Below are 12,819 nucleotides of genomic sequence, written 5' to 3'. Positions count from 1 at the left end.
AGCACCTAAACACGGAGAGGGAAGCACAAACACGGAGAGGGAGCGCAAACACAGAGAGGGAGCGCAAACACAGAGAGGGAGCGCAAACACGGAGAGGGAGCGCAGACACGGAGGAAGCCCGGAGAGGAGCACAACACGGAGAGGGAAGCACAAACACAGAGAGGGAAGCACAAACACGGAGAGGGAAGCACAAACACGGAGAGGGAAGCGCAGACACGGAGAGGGAAGCACAAACATGGAGAGGCAGAGAGGGAAGCACAAACACGGAGAGGGAAGCACAAACATGGAGAGGAAGCACAAACAGGAGAGGGAAGACACACAAGAGAGTGGAACGCAAATGCACAAACTCGCCACACAAACGCAGGAAGCCAGGGCCCCTGATGTGACGCGTGCAGACAGGAAGTCGGCGTAACTGGGCCCCACAGAGACGCATCACGCTGACCTCAGCGCCGTCAAACCCTCCGTACGAGCTGCTTTTCGAGCGTATACCCAGTTTAGCACTGGAATACTCAGAAGTAGCTGGTGCAGTGATGTCACGACCGATGCCGGTTGGATGTACTGTATGTGTGTTACCCGCTTGTCCTTCAAAAGCTTTCACATTCACTCACTTTAGTCCTTTCAGTTGCTATTTTCAGTTGGAGCTGCTTCCGGGGGCTCCTGTGGCCAGAGGCCGCTCTGCTCAAGGAAAGGGTTTCCAGCATGATATTTTTTTTTGGGGGGGGGTTTTGGCAAGTTTTTGTGATTGTACTGTATGTTGCATCTGCACCTCAGCACTACACCAATTTGTTTTTTTTCAGTTTTTGTATTTGTATTTTGCACTTCAGAGCCATCGTTTCTTGTATGGCAGGATGCCCACAAAAAGCCAAACAAAAAAAAATAAAAATAAAAAGAACAGAACGACACTCTCGGGCAGAAAGATCATCAAGGTGCAATGGGATCTTTTGAATTATCGGTTTTTCCCAAATCTGCCGTCATGTCAGTGTAGACTTTTTGTTTTCAGTGAAATGCGAACCAGCGGTGGCCCTCTGGAACCTGTCCTTGCTCCAATGCAGGCTTGCTGCTTTAAATCCACCTTCAAAAACTTTGCTGGGTTTTGAATGAATGGCTGCTTTTCACTGTAACTTCTCAAGGAGGCTTGACCTGATTGCAGCGTAATCTCCAAAGAGAACAGATACGATTTTTTGATGCAGTTACAGGCCGACGGGACTAATTTGTACACGTAGGCCTATACCAATCAATGGGGAGACCGGACAAAAAAGCAGATTTTATCACGGTCTTATGCAAATGAAAAGGACTCCATTTTAATCAAGTGCAGCCTCCATGACTAAGAGAAAGGCCTTGGTGAAGCTTGCTCCCGGTCACCGGGGAGGGAGGCCGGGGGGCTCTTCTGTGATCTAATGACTACCTTAACAGCCGCACTTTTGTTCAACTGCTCCTCCGTTGCCCTGAGTGACAGTGTTTAATATTTTAAACGCGGCAGTACATCGTGTTACCCACCGGTAGATTCTACATTCTCCAATGCCCTCTGGGAGTTGGCACGTAGCATTATTTAAATACCTTTGAACACGTAGTGCACAGGTCAGACTCAGCACAATCTTCCCACACCCCCTCAACGAGTCTCCTGTAGTACCTGAACACATTTAAGATTTTAAACTCATAGACACAAGGAAAGCAAGTCCACAAAACTGTAATCAAGGGTTCCTTCCACACGCACCAGTAAACAAACCAGCTTCGGGATAATCAGCCAGACAGCACCTGCTGACTACATTTCCCAGAGTTATTTCTTAGAAAAGTGTACATTAATTCAGACAAGCACATGTCAGCATTAACTGCCGTCCCGTGTGGTAAAAATTGCAAGGTAAATATTTGCTTGATTGCAGAGCAAGGGTCTCTGAAAAGCAAAATTCACAATGAACCAATTAAAGAACGATGTGCACTGAACTGTTTAACAGGAACCTATCAGAAAGGTCACATGCCTGTCTCCCTTCACCCAAAATGGTCAGAAATGCCAATAAAGCATGAATGACATGAGGGCAAATAAGATGACCTATTCCTCTTCCCCCTACCTTTCATTATAAATGAGACAAATTCACATTTCACATACATTCAGTCCTTGTTGGCGCTCAGATCATGAACCGACAAATTACCGATCCCATCAGTAGAAGAAACATTAAACACTTTGGTCAGAAAACACCTTTCACCGCGAGCCAAATCATCTCACGGGAGGCCGACATTTTCTCGAGTGTCGAGGTGAGACAAAGGCCCATGAATATTTCACGGCGTCAGGTAAACCGGCGCAAACGCGGCAGCTTGTCTCCGGAACCCGCGCAGGCCGGCTGGCGCGTGAAGCCGCGAAGCTTTGTTGCACAAAGACGCCGCCTCCCTCCCTCCCTCCCTCCCTCCTTCCCTCCCTCCCTCCGCGCGTGTAACCATCTGAGACTAATGGCCTCTCCCTCCGCGCAGGCAGACGCCGCGCGCCTCTGATCAGTTATTTTTCCCAGCCTGCCAGCCTCTGATCTTTGATTTATCGCCGCTCGGCGTGGCGGTCGGGGGCCCGGGAACAAACGACGCGGGTTTAGCGGGAAACGGCGAGCGCGTGCGGCGCTAGCCACGCCGCAGCCGCCCTTCCGCCTGGACAGCCTGGGCCCCGCGCGCCGCGCGTCGGTCGGCCTCCCTCCTCCATCCCCCCCCTTCTTTTCCCGCTTTTCAATTCCCGCTCCGTCACTGCGCCCACCTGTCTGGCGATCCCCTACCGCCGCGTCATTATCTCCACTGGCTACTTCACATTTGTTTATCCTTTCCTGCGGAATTTAATTACTTGTGTTCAGAAGAAATTACGGGGGGGTCGCTGGGGGGGGGGACGACCCTTGCGGAGGTCACCGGTGGCTGTGAATGCTAATGTCCCCCCCCACTCCCCCCCCTGGGCGCGTGTCTCCCGGGCGATTACGGCCTGTCTTTCCACGCGGGTCCGCCCCCGGCGCGGCGCGGCGCTATCCCCAGATGAAGTGCTTTCCTGATGGGAGCTGGCGTTTCCGAGGGGGGGGGGGGGGAGAGCCCGAGCCGTCCGGGGGCTAATCTTTCCGGAGGGCCCTCGCCTTCCCGCCCGAGCTCGCAGGCGCCAGTCCTAATTAGCGAGGAGTACGCCGGCCGGCCCGCCGATGCGCGGAAAGGGGGGGGCGAGGGCGCCGCGGTAACGCTCTCCGTCTCCGTGGAGACTGGGCCCCGGGGCCGCGACAGGCCCCCCCGGGGAGACGCAGGCCGGATCTGGGCCCCCGAGGCTAAGGGGGAGGCTTGACCTTATAAAGGCGGGGACACCTGACTGCTTTTCATCACACAGGAGAGGATTGATACAGGGTTCGGGTGAACAGCGATGGAGGTGGGGGAAGCGGGGGGGGATGTTCTCCACCAAATCTTCTCCATCAAATTTTTTTTCCACACCAGCCACCCCCGCTGAACCACGGAAGGAGGGGCAGTGTGCCATTAGCAGGCCGCAGAAAAGCTCCAGGACACTGTGCCCGTCAGCGATGCCTTCCTGCTCAGTGCAGGACAGCAAGGATGTACAACAAACATTTTTGTAGGCAAGGGCTCCCACTCACACACAGACACAAACACAAGGGCCAAGCATCAGGAATTAGCATATGCTATAAATGCTGTGATACATTGCATTGGATATTGTTTGACGATAATCTATGTTTAAATGCTGCTGTCCTTATCAAATATTAAACATTAAAATAAAATAAAAAACACATACCCCACTTCCCAACAACACTGCTGTGCCACCATTTACGCATGTTGCAGTATTTACACACTACGCTATTGCCAAAATACAGTAACACCTTTAGAACTCACTTCCTTAGTGTGGCACATATGGAACTGAGCTTTTTCTATAGACTGTACCACCCACACTACAGCATTACTTACAAACAGAATTATTCTTCCACAACAAGCAGGAATAACACAACAAAGCATAGAAACTATAGCACTTTTTTTTTTTTGCTTGCAAGCTATCTGGCACATCTCAAGGCTTCTCAGACATCACACAACACAATAAAATCACATCCTTATTAAATATGAAGAAGACAGCCGATTTGTCTTGCCACATTAAATGAAACGACTATCGTTTTGATCGCTCCATTGAAAGCCATTCATTTTTCAGTGAGTTTCCCCATCGACTGTCTGCGCGAGCAGTCGTTAGGTATTTGCTGAATCCCTCTCCCTCTTCTCGAGCGTAAATGGGTAACAACAGTTTGCAAGTCGCATTTAATAAAAGCATCAGCACGCTGAAGATAATAATGAGGATAATGCAATGGGTAAACACCTGCTGGAGGTCAGGGAAACAGCTAGGCCTCCGATGCACCCTACCTGATTTATCATAAACCCTCGTACAGAGGTGCACCCGGTGAGCTCACACACAGAGAAGCAAACCTTTAATAAGGCGCCATTAGGATCATTTGAACAGCCCACACAGGAGACCCAGTGTGGTTCTGCTTCAACCAACCTGAAGAAGATCAATAGGAGTCCCATGTGATATTAAACCCTAACATTTAAGCTGTGTTAGGGTTTCATATATATATATATATATATATATATATGAAACCCTAATATATATATATACACACACACACATTATATGTACATATACAGTAAATATACAGTGCATATGTCAATAAGCCTATGTTCAAATGTAAGAATACCATGACTGACAAGGTGTTAGCATATAAAACCGGAGAAGGCTGGTGCTGCACCATATTCCCTGTAGGACTCATTTGCATTATTTAGAATCTCTATGTCGTTTGCACATCTGCATGCATGTCATGCATTTTGCAGGTCTTTTTGTAATGAGTACAACATTTGGACGGGGCCATTCCGCCCATTCTGTTGCCTGTGGCCAAAAAGTAATAATTAATTTGATTACCATTGGTATATACTTATCAGAGTGGAGCCTGTCGCATTTTGTTTTAATAGGGGGGTCAGATTATCTAATCCTGATCGACTAAGCAACATTGAAACTGGAAAAGTCCCAGTCATACTTTTCCCAAAGTATGATGGGGCGACATAGCTCAGGAGGTAAGAGCGGTTGTCTGGCAGTCGGAGGGTTGCCGGTTCGATCCCCCCGCCCTGGGTGTGTCAAAGTGTCCCTGAGCAAGACACCTCACCCCTGATTGCTCCCAACGAGCTGACTGTTACCTTGCATGGCAGCCTTTCACCGTTGGGTGTGTGAGTGTGTGTGTGAATGGGTGAATGAGAGGCATCAACTGTAAAGTGCTTTGTATAAAAGCGCTATATAAATGCAGTCCATTTACCAAAGCAGCAGTGACCAACATCCCTATGCCAGAGTGCAGCCTGAAATAGACACGGCTGAGTGAATGGATGAAAAGACCATCAGGCGCAGGGGTGCGTTACTCAGCACCTGCGATCTCCAGCTCTGCTGGTTTACTACCGTAAAAAAAGAAGGAAGCAATAAACAGAAAAAAAGAGAAACGGAGAGAGTGTGAGAAGCTGGAACAAAAAATTCAAACAATGTGCAGCCTGGCCTGATTGACAGGGGTAGGGGCAAACCAAAGAGCTCTCTTGAAAAAGCTTGCAGCAAATCAAGAACATTTATGCAGGAAGAAAGGAGGAAAATTAAGGCTCTCTTGTGTCCTCTCCGAGCTTCCTGGAAGATGTCAAAAGCCTCATTCAGAAGCTTTGCCTTGAGAAGGGGGCCGTTCGTGTATAATGACACTCATTTTCAATTGACAAGTTAGAGGAAACAGAAAATAATTAGGATGGTGCACAGTCTCTGAATAGTCCTTGATGGAGTCAATCACCAGTGCTCCAAAAAAAACAGGTGTTGAGAATTCTCAATCCACAACATCATACGATCATTACAATTTAGGAGTGAGAATTTTGACTGAAAGGATAGTCCAACCCCTCCCTCCACCCACCCGTCCTGCTACATGAAGCAACGCTCATCTGATCTGTGAGGAAACAGCTTTTTCACAGCGATTTCAGGACGAAATGTGGACGGATAAATGGGGGTGGTTGTCACTTTACCACAAAAGCACTTTGATGATGTATGTCCTTTTATGGAATAAATTTGAGATTTGAGCTGTCCCACTCACGTAAAATTATATGTGTATATCCAGCTGTCCCCATTTGACAGCGTAATGGTATTCCAGCCTTGTCCATTAACAGTAAGCATTTAAATGTGTATATTCCAGCTTTGTCCTCATTTAGACAAGTAAACATTTTTAAATGTGTATATTCCAGCTTTGTCCCCATTCACACAAATAACCATGTATATTCATGCCTGAGAGTAGAAGAATGCTAAATAATCTAATTGTGATTCAAAGCCAAACAGAAGTGGGGAACGAGCACTCCAACATTGAAGAGACAAGCATTTAAGATGAGGTCAAAGACCTGGGAGGATATATTTCGTCTGCACTTAGATTGTACATCATCATCTGAGAGAATAACCATCGAACACCGCAGTAGCCGATCACAGCACAAAGGAAAAATGAGAAAATTAAACTCCGTAACCAAAAACGCATTCTACCCTTGGTAATGCAAACAATCGAGAACCGCCTTGTGTTGATCCGAATTGATTCTGTTTCATCCGAGCGATAAATGATAGTTGTCAAGAACAACTCCAACAATTAGGCCTGCGCCTCAGATGGGGCTGGAGAAAGAATCTCTATTCTTCCTCTACGTCTCCGTGGAAACCTCATTATTTTAATCTCGCGGTTTCATCTTTAGTAAAACATTCTCAGCCAACAGCAGCACGTCAAGCAGAATTCCATCAGCCAAACGGGCGCTTGTAATTCTTTTAATGAGCTGCAAGATACATAAAATCCCTCTTCTTGTCACAATCCTCTGGATCTTCCACAGTACATTTCAACAGGCTCAGACAATGTTGAACTGTAAACCGTAATGGGCTTCCAAAAAAGAAAAGAAAAAAAAAACTGATATAAAAACATTTAAATTCGATGTTTTCTATTCCCTAGCGTGTGAAACAATGAAGGCGCTGTGTTCGGGCATTTAAATTACGGCATGGTGCGTGCGTATAAAGTTACGATTAAATTAATGAACACGAGACTCAAGAGCTAACGGTCTCTTCACCTTACGTCTTTGAAAATTTACACAAAGGATTTCAAAATGAATTAGGGAGGAAATTTTTTAATGAAAAAAAAAAACATAACCATAATGATTTCAAGATACAAATGCAACGTGCGAGAGCATTTGCAAATGTGCACAGGAGAGAAGGCTGCATTCACAAAACTCCATGTTCTCGCTTCCCTCTTTGGCACAAAGGGGCAGAAACGTCCTTAATAATTAGAAAAAGATTCTACGGTGCGGCTCGTCGGGGGCAGACAAAGGTGAAGAGAAACGAGACGGACAAAAACAGCGATAATGGAGAGAGAGGCGAAATTAGACTTCCGCAATTAGGCGGGGTAGCCGCGCTCCAGCGCTGCCCTCAGATTAATGCGCACGCTCATCTCCTCCAAATCGATTCCAATACCAAGCGATTGGCAACCCGCTCGATCCAGCGGACGCACGCGGCTCTTCTCTACCCCAATCCCCATCTCCGCCTCCTCCAGAGGGGCTGAGACTTCTCCCTTGGGGGTGCCAGATCATCACAGAGCTTGAATGCGTATTACAGCGGGAGCATTAATAAGTGTGACAGAGGTCTCATCGTTGCATTAATACATCAGCCTCCCACTCGGGGCCTAATCTGCCCAGCCAATCAGCACCACCGTGATGAGTATTCTTGTGCAATGGCAAGGCGGTCTGCGCTTTGGGAGCCAATCCCTGCGCAGTAAAATGCCCGGTGTTAATTTGACACTGGCTAACATGCGAAAAACACCGATTCGGATTCACTGTCCCCCACAGAGGCGCACAGAGGGTGAGAAAGGGTTCTCGTTATAGGCAGGTGTGAGGGCGCACTGCAGTGTAGTGCGCGGCATGCTCTCGGGAGGAAAAAAGGGGAACAGACAAAGGGTACAGCTGTGGCCTGCCTGGCCCTTCTGGCACATGTATCTATGCCCCCTGCTGGTTGGGGTAAAAAGAGAGGGTGTGGTTGGGGTAAAAATGAGAGGTTGTGGTTGGGGTAATAATGAGAGGTTGTGGTTGGGGTAATAATGAGAGGTTGTGGTTGGGGTAATAATGAGAGGTTGTGGTTGGGGTAATAATGAGAGGTTGTGGTTGGGGTAATAATGAGAGGTTGTGGTTGGGGTAATAATGAGAGGTTGTGGTTGGGGTAATAATGAGAGGTTGTGGTTGGGGTAATAATGAGAGGTTGTGGTTGGGGTAATAATGAGAGGTTGTGGTTGGGGTAATAATGAGAGGTTGGGGTAAAATGAGAGGGTGTGGTTGGGGTAAAAATTAGAGGTTGTGGTTGGGGTAATAATGAGAGGTTGTGGTTGGGGTAAAATGAGAGGGTGTGGTTGGGGTAAAAATTAGAGGGTGTGGTTGGGGTAATAATGAGAGGGTGTGGTTGGGGTAATACTGAGAGGTTGGGGTAATAATGAGAGGGTGTGGTTGGGGTAATAATGAGAGGGTGTGGTTGGGGTAATACTGAGAGGTTGGGGTAATAATGAGAGGGTGTGGTTGGGGTAATAATGAGAGGTTGTGTTCAAGGTTGCCGTTCACTTCAGCTCAGATCTTTGTCAGAAGGCAGGAAAGACAGTCAGCTGCCCTTTGCTTTCACAGGATTGCTGGACGCGAATTGAAACCACAACACAAATTGTATTTGGGGACAGGTGCTGCATGCAGGTATTCAAACTGTAGGCCTATCATTTGGCAGGCCAGGTTGCGCAAGGGGGCAAAGTGTCCAGTACGAATAAACCAATAATAAATTGCTATATCCTATACTATAAGTGGCTCTGCATGAGATTGTGCTAAACGTTAAAATGCATTGTGGGTAATACCATCATGGAATGGCGCGAAGGTGGCACGGGACGCTGTGCCATGCCCGTCACAGTTGCGATGTCACCCTACCATGACACTCCGTAATCTGAGTTCCCACAAGACCTGATTGGCTGAAGAACTGCTGGGCCACACTTCCACAGGCGCAGGGTTTGTGTGTGACTCCTGCTGACCACGCTGGTTAAGTCACTCTCTGAGAATAAATTGGAATGTACTCTCTAAAACTGTGTGGCGTGATGTTGTCTTGTCTGTCTGTTATTTTTTGCTGTTACTGCATTACTGGATCTTACAAGGACCCAGAAAAAGGGGGTTGCTGACTATTTATTTTTTTTTGGGTGTGCCTGGAGAGCAAAACATTGCGGTAAACAAAACTCCATCTCAATCTGTGCAGACAAAATGTAGTTTTGTTTCAATATTAAAGAATAAATGTGTAAATGCTGAGTGCCTGACACTTTTTTTGTGTGCGTGTGTTTCATAGTTTGCGTTGATGCAAAGGGGTATATTCATAAATCAGCTCATTGACCTTCACCCCTTTTCTCTGAAACGGCAAGAAAATGCCATCAATCTACGACAGCATCTGCTTTTACCTCGTCTCCGCCTCGACTGATGGATGTGCACTTTAGTTAAAGTGATTTTCAGGGTATTTCTGCAGATGAGGTGCAGCGCTGCAGCTCGGCGAATATTGGAACAAGATGACAAACACAAAGAGGTAGGAGGACGTAAGAAAGCCTTCATGGGGGTGGAGGGGGGGTGGGGGAGGTCAAAGGCCGAGCTTAAATAGCAATAGTTTAGGACTTTGAACATTTAGTTAAGCATTCGAAATTGCTCTTAAATGGTTTTAAACAACTTTCAGGAAAAGAAGCTCTTTAATATTTCAGAGGAGAGTGATTATGCGGGGTATTATTTTATTAAAGGACACAGAGTTCCACCCTGTTTGGCACTGCAAAATACAACAAAAAAAAAAATTAAATAACAAATAGCAAGACATTCCCATTAGAGAAATTTGCCATTGAAGAGACTGACTCAATGCACTCTGCTAGGAAAACATGAAAATATTTTTTGCATAAATACCATTTGCTGCAGTTTACAGAGCAAATAAAAAGGTCTTATTTGCCCTCGCATAATCACTACTCTGACAGCACTAATGGAAAATGTGAAAGGTTACATCGTTTCAAAATATGCATTATATTGCAATTTTCACAGCAGCTTCGTGAGGCTCAATAAGAATGATAGTCATCATTTTAATTTGCCTGCTCTTTATGGATAATAAAACGCGTGTATACACTATGATCAGCTCATACAACGCCAAAGAATGTCGCACTGGGCGGAAAGACGGCACGTGCACATACGTCCATCTGTCATAAAAGACTACCGCGAGTACTATAAATGAACCATGTCCAATACTGCCTCCAGAAAAAAATTAAGTGGTCGTGTTGTTACGGTGACAGAAGTGGTTTAAAAAACATATGGCTAGGATTTATTTTCGTCTTAAAAGTCAAACAATAAAAACCTATAAACCAACGTCAGATGTTTCACTTGACGTTCAGTTTTTAAAAAAACGTGGGGCACGTTTCAATGTGCCGTCAGTGAAGTTGTTGGAATGTAAATACATGTTCTGTTTAACTGGGCAATCTACGACATTTTATATTTTGCAAAAAGCACGACTTGCTAAAACAACACTGGCTACGCAGACTATGTGACTGGTTTCCAGGAGCGTGGAATTTTCAATAGTATGAAATGAAATATTGAGTAATGTGAAGTTCAAATGTGGTGAGTGCTTCCGGGATATAAAATCCAAAGAAAAAAAGCCTTAAAATCATTGCTTATTTTTTATATTTCATACCTATCGACTGTTTATCCTTCCCGTTATAAAACGACTTATCTCACTTATAGATCTACAGCAGCGACATATGCTAATAAATGCCACACGACACTGAAGATCAACTTCATGAGAAACAAAAATAATAATTTTCACAAAATACAAAACGTATTTTTGTGCACAGTATATTTGTGCAACTGAGCATCTGACTCTTACATGCAGAAGAGTATTTAAATAAAAGTAGTCCCGGATCAATAAATTATTTCTCCCGTACTCTGAGCAATCACATTTAATGGTGAGATGAAGACAACTGAAGTGGTGCATTATAATGGACGCTAATCATTCTCTGATAAAGAATGGAAAACAAATATACACAAATATAGTATAGTATAAAATGACACAGCACATGAGAGTTTACTGTGAACACACAGGCCGCCGATCTGTGGCATAAACGGCGGTTTGCACCAGTTTGCAACGCCCTGCTGCGTTAAACAGCTCGCGCAGTAATCTTCAACCATTCGCCGAGATTAAGGCTTCATTACCCTGTGCCGTCTGTCACGCGGACCTTCAGATTGCTAGCAACCCGAGCTGTCTTCTGCACGCTCTTTTGTTGTGTAAACGCCAAAGTGGAAAGCACGAGCAGTGAAATAAGTCGAACATTTACCATGAATACCATTATTAAGCCTAAAATTAGTATCCTGCGCCCACTTCCCATTTCAGACCACAATTATAATGAAGCATATTATATAATCAATAGGTCAGTTTAATGCAGGGCAAACCATGCACTTACTTTATATCGCCTCAGTAAATATACAAATACATCCGTGTCTTACCAGGTGTCTGCATTTGTTGGCCTATCCTTTTGGCCAGTGTTAATTCATACTGCACGGTAAAATGTGCAGTCTTAAATCAACTCTTACAGAGTAGGCCTACATATGGATGGTCCTTTTTAGACTCGTTGTGTAGGCTACTCCGTCAGAGTTGAATTAACACCGTACATTTTACTGTGCGTAAACCTGAGAGCATGCCGCTTTCATGCATGAACAATCATTGTGTGTTAAATCGTATGAGCCTCGCACTTCAATCATATGTTACTATAGTTTCGTATTGGCTTCGTGAAACAATGTCAACATGATTCTTTACCGAAATGTATTAATGTGGTGTGCAATACTAGAAATTATCGGATGACATATTATGAAACAACACACACCCAGGGTGAATTAATGCAATAACGTTTTAAAAGGATTTGTGCTTCAGTGTTCCGCGTGCACCATCTCGTTATTCAAACAGCACACAACTATTGGTTAATGGAGCACTGGGGCACTCCAATGTAGAATGGAACAAAAAAAAAAACAATCGAGGAGTGAAGCAAATTAAAGCTGGAAGCCACGGGACAAAACCGACGGAATTATTTTGATGCTTATTTTTCGCCGGTTGTGGAGCGTCACCACACTGGAGTTGTAGTAAAATAAACTGGTGCATGCACAGCCTACAGTTGTCCGAAGTTACGCATCACAAGAGAAAAACACCACTTCCTTTTTTCAAAGCTCCCCACTGAAGGACAACACGCGGCATTTTACAAAGCAATCAGCAAGCTACCTTGGACACAGCGCCGAAGGACGTGGCAGTCTTTTGATACCTTGAATTCATATATTAAGACAGTTATTGCTGAATGACGGTGGATTTAAAAAAAATCCCTGACCAAGGCCCAACATAAAAGAAAATGTAACATAAAAGAAGGAAAGACTGTAGTTCCTGAATCTGTCGTGTAGGCTACGTGTCCGGTAAAAGGGTAGACCTGTTGAACTTCGTAAAAGTCTTGTTTTTATCTTCATTAGGGATAAGCGGTCGCGGGATACGTAGGATACAATAGCTCACATTGTACACAGAGGACTAACGTGGAATTTGAGACGTTTCCACGTTTGTTGACAAGATTTAAGGTTACCAACACGTCTTTATCATGTAAGCGAAGACCAAACATTAAATTTAAGACGACTATATATTTGAACGATACAAAAAGTTGTAATATGTTACAGCCTAAATGTTCACGGGAAAAAAATGTATACTCTGGCTGACTTGTATTCCTTCAAGTT

General features: G+C 45.2%; 1 protein-coding gene across 1 annotated transcript in view; it reads right to left on the bottom strand.

Moving 5' to 3' along the window:
- Positions 1-12,819, bottom strand: part of LOC135262792 (seizure protein 6 homolog) — a 205,907-nt gene that overhangs the window by 192,366 nt on the left and 722 nt on the right.

The sequence above is a fragment of the Anguilla rostrata genome, chromosome 9, assembly GCF_018555375.3.
Source record: "Anguilla rostrata isolate EN2019 chromosome 9, ASM1855537v3, whole genome shotgun sequence".
NCBI classification, from domain to species: Eukaryota; Metazoa; Chordata; class Actinopteri; order Anguilliformes; family Anguillidae; genus Anguilla; species Anguilla rostrata.
The sequence above is the reverse complement of the archived record's forward strand: the minus strand, read 5'-3'. Positions and strand labels throughout refer to the sequence as shown.